Below are 11,360 nucleotides of genomic sequence, written 5' to 3'. Positions count from 1 at the left end.
TAAACACAATTCTCCCTGTGAAGATAGTATTGATGTAAGCAGAAAAAAAAGCCAGGAAGTAGTAATACAATAACCTATTAATAATGTTTACCTATTGATGGTCAGGTTGTTTATAGATTATTATCTTTCTTTTTTCTTATTGGTATCTTCTGATTTTTAAAGTAATGAAGAGTATTACAGAATAATACAATAAAGGAGAAGGAAAATATCATATAGCAACTGAACTTATCCCAACTCTATGACTATCCTTGAAAAAGTAGTTTAAAAAATAATTTTACTACTCAAAAAGATGGTATGAATAACTGAATTTGCAAAGTGAACATCCCTCCACCCTTTGCTGGTGCTTTGAGTTTCCAAGGAAAATGAAATTCACTACAGTGCTTAGGCTAAGAAGCTCCCCCTAAGAGCTGGAGACTCTGCTACTGCCTTCTAGCATAATTACTCCAAACTATTTTCCTCCAGGTACGATCATACATTTGTACTGATCCAACCATAGTCCCTCAACAAGTTCCTCTTTTGACTAAGTATAAATATTTTCAAGTACTATAGCTGGCATTTAATAAAAGTTATCTTTTAATACCAACTATTTGGAGAAAACAAACATTAATTTTAAAAAGCATTAAAAAAGGAAGTGACAAGGAAGAACAAGAAAAACACTGATTTTTTGAAAAAATCACACATACATGCTAAGAGAAAAAGAACTGTATTTAAGACACTATTTTGGGGTTCCCTGGTTTTAACGGCAAGTTAAGCTATGAAACAGGTAGATGGGGAAATACATATTCTAAGTAATAATATAACTTTTTTTTTTTTTTTTTTGAGACAGAGTCTCACTCTGTTGCCCAGACTAGAGTGCCATGGTGTCAGCCTAGCTCACAGCAACCTCAAACTAACTCCTGGGCTCAAGCAATCCTTCTGCCTCAGCCTCCTGAGTAGCTGGGACTACAGGCATGAGCCACCACGCCCGGCTAATTTTTTTTTTACATATGTATTTTTAATTGTCCAACTAATTTCTTTCTATTTTTTTTTGTAGAGACGGGGTCTCGCTCTTCCTTAGGCTGGTCTCAAACTCCTGAGCTCAAATGATCCTCCCGCCTCGGCCTCCCAGAGTTCTAGGATTACAGGCATGAGCCACCACGCCTGGCCCTATAACTCATCTTTTAAGTTTTAAAATGTGTATTTCCAAGCTTTGTCTACTGAAAAGTCTGAGAAGCAATGACATTCATTAACTATTAATAAGCACTTCCTAGTACCCTGATTGCAGTTTTGTAATATCTTCCTCACTGGAAGGAATCAAGCCTCCTTGAAGGAATGACCAGTTCCAAGTCTGGGCAGGAAATAGGGAGGATGAGCCTTGAACATACTGAGCCGGAAAGTAAAGAAGGTATCAAGAACTAATGGGTCATGTCAAAAGATATAGGAAACCACCTGAAGGGCTCCCATGGGCTAAAGATTAGAGAAACTAAACATAAAACAGAATAAATGCAAATGACTGAAGCATATTTAAAACATAAAAACTCACAAATTAATTTTGCTACTCAAGGAGAAAAGAGAAAGTTCCTCTTAGAAGAAAACAAAAACAAACCACCTAATTGAACACTATTAGGAGGAAGAGAAAAGAGGGAAGCATTTATTCTGCTGTTTCTATTCTTCGAAGTAACCAAATAGTCTTGGTTATTAAGAGAGTGCTTTTTTTTAAATAAAGAATTCCAGCCAAAAAATGTGTAAAGAATGACAATTATAAAATTACCACTTTGCAACCTCTAATGAAAAATTCATGCAGGCAATGACAATAAGTGAAACCATGAGACAGAAGTTTGATGGGGAACTTTATAACAGGAGAGATGAAGCTATCACCTCCTGAACACACTGAGCAAGCCGAGCATCATTAAAAGCGAGGCAGTGAGACGCTGTGTGCCTTCCCAGCACACAGTGTTGACATGAAGACACACACCACCTAGGAAGTATTCCCGCCAAAGGGTATAATGAATCTAGTCAACCCTCTAGAGCAACTTCCATTTATAGGATCAAGGAGCAAGTTAAATGAAACCACAAGGAAACAAGCAGATTCAGAATGAGGGACAGATCTACAGGGCAACTGACCTAGTTTCTGCAACAAGCCAAGGTCATCGAGTCTGTAAATGTTGGACCCAGGATTTAAATTTAAACTCAAAAGCCCATGCTTTTCCCGCTAAAACATGCTGTTGAAACAGAAAAGGTGGGAGGGAAGGTGATACATCCTGTTTGTGTGGTGTGTATGTGTGTGTGTGTGGTTATTTTTGGTTTGAGATTAATATTTTTTAAGGCACAACTTATTGACTGTGTGCCAGGCATAGTACTAAAAAGACAACTTTGTGTAACTTCCTAGTTCTCCATTACCTTTTTGTTGACAACTGTTGTCACTCACTTTTTAAACTTTAACAATCATTCACCCAGCCAGCATTTATAGAAATCCTATTGTCAAAGTAGTTCATCACATTGGCTCTGGAGTGAGATGATCTTAATTCAAATCCTGTACCCACATACTTCCTGTATGATACTGGGCAAGTTACTTCAACTTTCATCTGTAAATTGGGATAATGCTACCAAACTCACAGGTTTTTGTGAGAATACATGAAATTTTATATAAAGTTTTTAGGATAGTGCCTGGCACAGAATAAGAGTGCAGAAAATGTCAGTAGTAACAGTAGGTGGTTTGTTTGTTTTTTGTAGACAGAGTCTTGCTCTGTTGTCTGGGCTAGAATGCTGTACTGTTATCATAGCTCACAGCAACCTCAAACTCCTAGGCTCAAGCGGTCCTCCTGCCTCAGCATCCCAAGTAGCTGGGACTACAGGCATGCGCCACCATGCCCGGCTAATGTTTTCTATTTTTTGTAGAGACCAGGTCTAACTATGTTGCTCAGGCTGGTCTCAAACACCTGGCCTCAAGTAATCCTCCCACTTCGGCCTCCCAAAGTGGTAGGATTACAGGTATGAGCCACTGCACCTGGCCTGTTTTTTGTTTTTTTTAGCATTGTGCATACTAAGAAAATTAAGATGCATTTTTTTCCCTTGTATGAGTTGAACACTACATTAGATTCTGGGGCACTATTTTAGGAACAAATGACCAATGACTATTAACGTGAAAGTTCCAAAAGCTTCTATTTATCACTATATGCTATTTATTTATTAAGAAATTTTACAATCACACATACAAATCATGAGAGATGACTTTTGACACCAAGAGCAGTGCTGTCCAATAGAATTTTCTGAGATGATAGAAATGTTCACGTTCTACAATGTCCAATGGTAGTTATGAGGTATAACGTGGCAGTTTAACACTTGAAATGTGGCCAGTGTGACTGAGGAACTAAAATTTCAATTTTTTTTAATTGTAATTAACTTAAATAGCTACATGTGGCTAGTAGCTATCATATTAGACAGTGCAACCCCAGAGCTGCAGTCCTCAACCCCCAGGCGGCTGTACGTCAGGAACCAGGCTGCATAGCAGCTAGTGAGCTAGGGAAGCCCCACCTGGACCCACAGCCGCTCCCCATGGCTCGCATCACCACCCGAGCCACCCCAGTCAGATCAGCAGTGGCATCAGACTCTCACATGAGCACGAACCTCACTGCAAACTGCGCGTGGAAGGGATCCAGGTTGCACGTCCGGGGAAAAACTGTCTTCCACAAAACCGGTCTCTGGTGTCAAAAAGGTTGGGGACCACTGCTCTAGAGTATACACAATGACTGAGAGATAAAAGATTTCTGAAGTTCTAAGAGGTCTGGCTGTGTCCCTAGTGATGTGACCTTGAACAAGTCACTTAACCCCTCTCAAGCTCAGTTTCTTCATCTGTAAGGTGAGTGCATAGGGTAGATTGTGACTGTCCCTTAACAGTGATAAAATTCTTCAACTTTGTATATGAAAATCATTTGTTATGGTATTACTACTTACATGCTCTTTCTCTATTAAAAATATTCACTGATGACAGTGATAATGTGTGACTCCTAGACAAATAAACCATAGTTCTTGCAAGTGCTCATAGAGTCTAGAATCCAAAATTAAAAACCAGTGTGTAAGGTTTTTTTCTTTTGTGCTTTTTTAGCATGTCATTTATTCTTTTAAATTGATATTTGTCACTCGTAATTAGAGTTAGTTGGGTCTAGGATTTGTTTAACTTTCCCAATAGATTGTGAGTTTTAGAGGGCAAATATTTTGTTTAAAGCTGGAATGGAGTTTTAAAAAAAATAAATAGATTGAGCTTTTGTGTCATATCCAATTATACATTAAACAGGTCTAAAGAGATATCATCTCTTCCCAAGTACATTCCAAAAAAGCACAAAGCTGACCATGCATTCAAAAGTGTTCTAATTCATTTTTATTCATCCTCCTTGCTGAGAATCTTTAGAAAATGCAAACAGATTAAAAGACAAAATTTTCAACCTCTTTTAATAGTTCTGTATGTTTAAATTTGGATGACTCTCTTTTGACAGTTTCTGAAGCCAAAAGTATTTTAGATACTAAAATAAAAACCCAGCCCTAGTAAGTTAATTCTAAAATTTGCCATTTTAGCAATATATTTACAGATATGCAATATGTATTAAATTCTTGCAGAAATAATTACTGTAATATACCAACTAATTTTATAATAATAACTAAAAACTGTCATGATTACAAGATAAAGTGTAATGCTATTTTTCCTTTGTAACAAAGAGGTACACGTTACTACTGGAAATCTTTACTTTCTTCCTTGAAATGCCAGAAATTCTTCTGTAAAATAAACACCTCCTGTCAAGACTCTCTGGAACTAGTATAATTACCAGAGGCAATCCCCGTGTAAGATCAAAGAAACAAACAATAATAGGCAACGTGTGACCTCTACCGTGTCACCAGAGACCAATTTTTCAACAGGGAGAATAGTCAATAATCCAGAACAGAAAACACTAAATAACAAGAAATGCTTCCAAAGTGTGGCTCACCACATCCATCAACTCTGCCCCACTCAGAGTTCAGAGTCTCTATGGTTTCAGAGAACAAACTTCTGGGGATTTATCACAACAATCATTAAAATCTGTATAAAATACCAGAGGCAAAAACCAATTTCCCAAATGCATAGTAGAATTTCAAAAGGTACTACAGTAATTTTCCAAATTCCATCTGATCCTTTAAAAGTATAGTGGGAAATAACTAAATATTTTTCACATGACACTCACCTAATTTCTCTTATTTACCTAGCCGCATTGGATATTCCTAAGAAGTTATTTGGAAAGTGGGCTATGAACATTAACCAGATAAACATAATTAGTAATAACACGTTAAAGACTTCTACAGGTTTTTTGGGTTTTGTTTTGTTTTTGATAATGGTGGGTCACTAAATCTAGAAACAAGTTCTGCTTTGTAATGTATTTGGATTACTAAGCATTCTAAAGGTGCAAAGAGGGGTAAAGAAATTCCCACTCACAGTAACTATAGTGAAACAGAAGTGCATTTAAAACTGACTTTAAAAAAGCACTGCAAATCAAAATATGCCTTAGAATCAGCAAAATTTGATTGTGTTTCTTAACGACTACTGCCAAACAGCTGTTTTCTGCCAAAATCAGATGTGAGTTAGGGGAGCAACAAATGCATTTGAATTATTTAACTTGGAAAACACATGTTCTGCTGCTAACTCGGAGAGTAAGTAATAAAAGAGGAAGACTTAGCTTAAAAGAAAAAAAACTGGAAATTCAAAGCAACTATAAACATTCTGTTCTGTTTCTTTTTTTAAAACTTTCTGATTTTGTTCTTTTATGCATTTCTTACTCCTGCTACCTTCATCTTTCCCCTGTCATCTGCCCTGTCTTTCCATCATCTTATCTTATTAACATTGCTAATTGTATTTGTCAGTTTTGCCACAATTTCAATGCTACTTAAACAGCTGTGGGTTTTCTCTAGCAATTATCGGTCACTACACTTAGGTTTCTAAATTAGTTGTTGAAAGGTGCTTTAACCTTGAGAAAACAGAAAAAAAGCACACTACAGGCTAAGCCTTAGATTTATGTCTATGTTCCTTTAACACGGCTAATTATTGAAAAGGATTTTAAAAATCACACGCACAAGTAATAAATAGTGTAAATGTATAAATTAACAAGGCCTATTATATACTTCTCATCATTTTATCTTTTTTCCCTTATCATACACATTGTCATATATGCTTTCTTCCTATATATATGTGTAGATTGGAATATAAAATACAATGTATAAATTGGAATATCAAAATACTGCCAGATTCCTCTAACGGTTCCCTTTCACAACCTATCTGCCAGGTGGCTAATACCTCTCAAAGGTATCCACAGTCATATAAGTCGTCTCTTGAGGTCATGGGCTGTGGTAAAGAGAGCTTTTACAACATGTAGATTTTTTTCCCCTTCTCCATTTCCCTTCAAAGAGAAAATTCCCTATTATATTACTTTTCTTATTCTCTATCCTCAACTCTGACATTGATTTTCATCTTGACACATCCAGGGAGAAACACAAAGTTTAAGGTTATTCATCAGCTGATAGCCCCTTCTATCAACTACCAACAACTAAATTTAAAAAATCTGGTATCCAGAAATATTACACTTCATGTGCCACCTATTGCCCTTATTATAAATTCAAAGATAAATTCAAAGATAACTTTTCAGAGTTAACAAGTTTTGGTATTTTTAAAGGGTTAATAATAACATACTATTTGTGGGTAAGGTCAAAAGCTTGTAGAATAATTTAAAAAATCTGGTATCCAGAAATATTACACTTCATGTGCCACCTATTGCCCTTATTATAAATTCAAAGATAAATTCAAAGATAACTTTTCAGAGTTAACAAGTTTTGGTATTTTTAAAGGGTTAATAATAACATACTATTTGTGGGTAAGGTCAAAAGCTTGTAGAATAATTTTTAAATTAATGTAGGTTCACTCCTACCTCTCTCTCTCTCCATCCCCAACCCCCTTCCCCCCATTTTCTGCTCTGAGGAAAGAAAAAGGTGATATTTCAACAGTGCAGAATTCTTCACTGAGAGAGAAACATTAAAATGATAAACATTTTGAAAAGCAAAGTACACTTTAAACCCTAACTGTTCTTTCAGACCTATATTGACTCTTATAGTAGTTGCCAACATTTGGTGAGGATTATCCTTCCATTAGACAAAAGCGAGCATTCCTTAGATAAATCAGGAGTTTTTGCCATGAGACTCATAAAACCTTTTCACAACACAGATTTTCAAGAGAATCCTTTAAGGTTTTAGGAGGCTGCTCCTTTTACTAAGTAACAAAATACACCCCATGGTGTCTCACTGACCCCACTCAGCTGTCCTTTGACCTCCTCAATTGTTGAAGCCTAACTCCAGGGTCCACAGAATGTGCCTCCCATATCAAAAAGGCTAATGTTGCTTCCTCCTAGCACCTGGTGAAACAAAATGCAACAGTTCTCCCTCTTTCTTCTGCCTGCTCCACTCCATCTCTGACCATTTTCCAGATGTTCCAGGCCCAAATGTTAAGCTAATACTGGGTTTCAGTATCTGCGTGGCCACATGAAGGGACAAACCAGGACCAGGACGAAGTGGCAATGACCCTCTTGTTCTTTTTGGCCTCAAAAGGATACAACGGGTCATAAAAGAGGAAAAGATCTTTGGCCTCTTTTGGAAATACCAGGCTATTTAAGCACATTGTAACTTCCAAAAGGAGACAGTCTTGGGATATACCCCTTCCCTGATAGACAAGAGTTACCTAAAACAGTAGCCCTAAATTTTCAATTCTAAGGAGCTTTTGATTTTCTTTGACATAGAAGGGGAAAAAAAGGCTTTATCTTCTTTTTCCTTTTTTAAATTAAAAGCATTCTAAAAATAGAAAAAAAAACTTTCATAAAACCTTTATAACATACATCTCAGGATAGTGTTATATGGGACAAATTTTAAATATATGCGGCCACTAGATATGGTTTGGGTTTTTCTGCAGAAGCCAATAATCTAGTAAGTCTCTTTTATTAGACAATTTGAAAGATAAAATTTCAATCAACAAAGGGGAATCAAAAACTAAATTCTTATTTTCTTAATTTAAGTATATAGGAAATATTTAGATATATAGGAACAATTTAGGTATGCAGGCTGTTGTAGGGGAAAAAACTTATTGCAGAATAAGTTTTGTTGGGGAGGAGAGAGAAGATGGGTAAGGGGAAAAGAAAGCAGGGAGGGGAGGAAATGGAAGGAGAAGAGTCCATGGAAATATTGCTTAATCACTTTAAGGACAAAGTATAGTGGCTTTATTTAAATTCTAAATGCAACTTCCTAAAACAAATTTGATCTTGAAAGTTGGGGGGGGCATATATAATTGTACAATACCTTGGTTTATTTATTAACATTTTTGAATCACGTTCATGATTAGGTTGGGCAGTCAACACTTCAGGGAGTCTGTTGCCTAGATTTTAATTTGTTTAAAGCTTTTTTTGCACCTGCAAAAACATAAAAAATAAAAATATATACATAAAGACATAAGTTAATTTCCAAATGCATTATATTCTATAATACAATAATCTAAATATTTACAATTCCACAAAAATCACAAGTAGAAATTAATTATCAAAGTCTTATACAACTCCATATACATCATAACTGGCAAATATACAGATATTCTTCCTTCCTAAATATTCCTAAAATAATACTAATTACTTATACTCAAAAATAATTTCCCCCCACTAAGTGTAAGTTGAATAAGTCTTTCAAGTCTGCATTTATGACAGGTGTTACCATAATGCCAAGGGCCATGGACTATTTTTAGCAATGAAATTAGTGTAAGGTAATTTCTTACTCCAAGGAATTTAACAATAATAATCCCTGATACTTGGTCAAAATTTACTAAAAAAAAACTATCAACAATATAAAGCACAACTAATACTGATTGAATAAATTCCAAGAAGCCTGCAAAAAGAAAAAAAGGTACTGTTTCCTACCCTTCTGAGTGGTGTATTTCTAGAAAATATTAAACTAATTATAATTACACATAATTGATTGAAAATTACAGTATGTATATTATTCTCTCCACTTACTAGCTTATGATCAATATAAAACTATTACATGAAAAAATAGGAAATACAGTTGTAAAGCATAAAGTGAAATAACGCTGTCATTGATACATAACTTAGAAGCATTTCTAGTCCTTTGTTACTGTGTCTAAAGAGAAAACAAGGATTTTCCTACGAACGTACTAATGTCAATATAAATATTTATAGCACTAAAATATTTGAAGTAAGATTAACTTAGGTTGTCTAAAAAATGGTTTTTTCATTTTGTTTTTCTTTTATGGCAACTATATAGAGAGGAAAGAACCATTTTAGACTTTGGAATAAAAATATTTATCTTACCTCTCTTAAAAATGTCTTCAGGCAAAGAATAGTTCAAAATTCAAGACCCAGAAGAATGTCCTCAGGCAAAAGAATAATTCAAAATGCAAGACCCAGATTTTCAAACTCATATATTTCTCATTTACCCACACACAAACAGACATCTTTTTCTAAGTCAGGAGGAGCCTTGCTACCTCCATCCCAACCCAAGATTACCCCATATGGTCAACAAGGTCAAACGGCATTACTGCCAATGAAACTGTATTACTCCACAAGGACCTTAATGATTTTAAAAAAAGGTCAGTAATCCAATTCCAATAGCTTCAGAGTCTAAAATTGCTAATTTTTGGCCACGTGCTGCACACTTCACCTGTTAGTAATGACATTTTTGTATTTTCTTCTAATTACACTCAAAGCTAAGACCTTTGGCCCTGGGCCACAGATCCCTATTCAGGCTGCACACATTCTCCTAAATGACCTGATCCTTTGTTGTCACTCTTACTCTTTCATCTATTATTTACACCCATAGAGAAGGAAGATACTCAACCATTTGTATAGCTTAAAGCTTCTAATCATCTTAATTTCTTTGCCTTTCAACCTATGGTCTTCTTCATAGACAAATGCCAAAAAGTTTGACAAAATCATTTTTTTCAATTGCATTCCACCCTGCCCTCCTTCCTTGGTCAACCTCCTTTCTCTTCCTTGTCTTTCATGGGAGAGACTTTGTATTAGCCAGGATTTACAAATTTTGATCTTCACCAACAAAATGAAATTTCTAAATACAATACAAATCCTCAACTTATTCTGACAGATCATTAATAATTATATTTATTTCTTTGATCAAAGAGTCAACTTAAATTTAGTTGGAGGTTCCTGAAAATAACTTAAAATCAGCACCCAGCCTCCCTTAAGCATGAGCATAGAATTTTCAGGATTCCCCTATAAAAGTGCCAAAAAGCATTCAGTAAACAACAAGGATGTTAGTTATGTGGCCAAAACTTTCCAAACATTTTAATATCTCTGCTTGCTCAGTTGCTTACCAAAAAGAAAAAAAAAAGAGGGAGGAGAGAAAAAAGTGAAAATAAAATAGAAAGGAAAATTTAAAGGTTAGATTTTTAATTTAATCTTTAAAACATTTTAAAAGACTACTAATTCTCCAAACAGCAAAATCCTCACGTAATGTATTCAATGTCATTATTATTTCCCAACAGTTTTCACAGATTTTTAAAAAAGTCCAAAAACATTTTGCAAACCCAAAGCACAGAATTGTTTACCATGATGTAGATGTCTCCCTCAGATCACGATAGCCTCCCAAAGATTCTGATTTCCAAGATGTTTATAAAATGACATCTGATCCATCTTTGCTCTCTCTTCCTCTATTGCTCGGCTTACTCTTGATTTCTAACAGTGTTTCCTTGTTGTCTGTCCCCTCTGCAGACCCTGAAACCCCTTGTCTTTTCTTATTTTCACCATTTGCTTCAACCAGCAGTTCACTGGAGACCCATCCATCTTGTAATGCCTAAAGTGACAGATGCTCTCAGGAACGACCACACTGCTGAGTGAACAAAAGATAACATCACCCCCAGGAACTCCAGAGAGAAATACAACTGCAACCTTAAGACAGGGGCTGACTTGACAGACATTGGACCATAAACCTCTTCTAAGCGAAAAAGAAAACAATTGGCACACACACAAAAAAATCTGACACAATCAAAGGCAGAAAAGAGTGATTATTTGTGGATTGCCTTTTCACTCTGTAACTCACTTTCCCCCCCCCCAATGCTTTTATATTGGGGCAATTCACTCACCAAGAGGCAAGAGAAGTTCTTTGGGGGGAAAAAAAAGCCTTTCTCAAGTATCTTCTTTTATTCAAACAATATTCAAGTGAAATTCATTCACATGTGTGTTTCAGGAAATCTAAGACTAGATACGGCATTCTTAAGCCTGACCCTTCTTGTTTGCATAAGGCAAACTCAGAAATGCTGACTCAGTTCTACTGCTGTGAAAGACACATGCATGCTTTGC

Source organism: Propithecus coquereli, unplaced genomic scaffold, assembly GCF_000956105.1.
Source record: "Propithecus coquereli isolate 6110/MARCELLA unplaced genomic scaffold, Pcoq_1.0 Scaffold38, whole genome shotgun sequence".
Lineage (NCBI taxonomy): Eukaryota > Metazoa > Chordata > Mammalia > Primates > Indriidae > Propithecus > Propithecus coquereli.
This window is presented reverse-complemented; position numbering follows the sequence as displayed.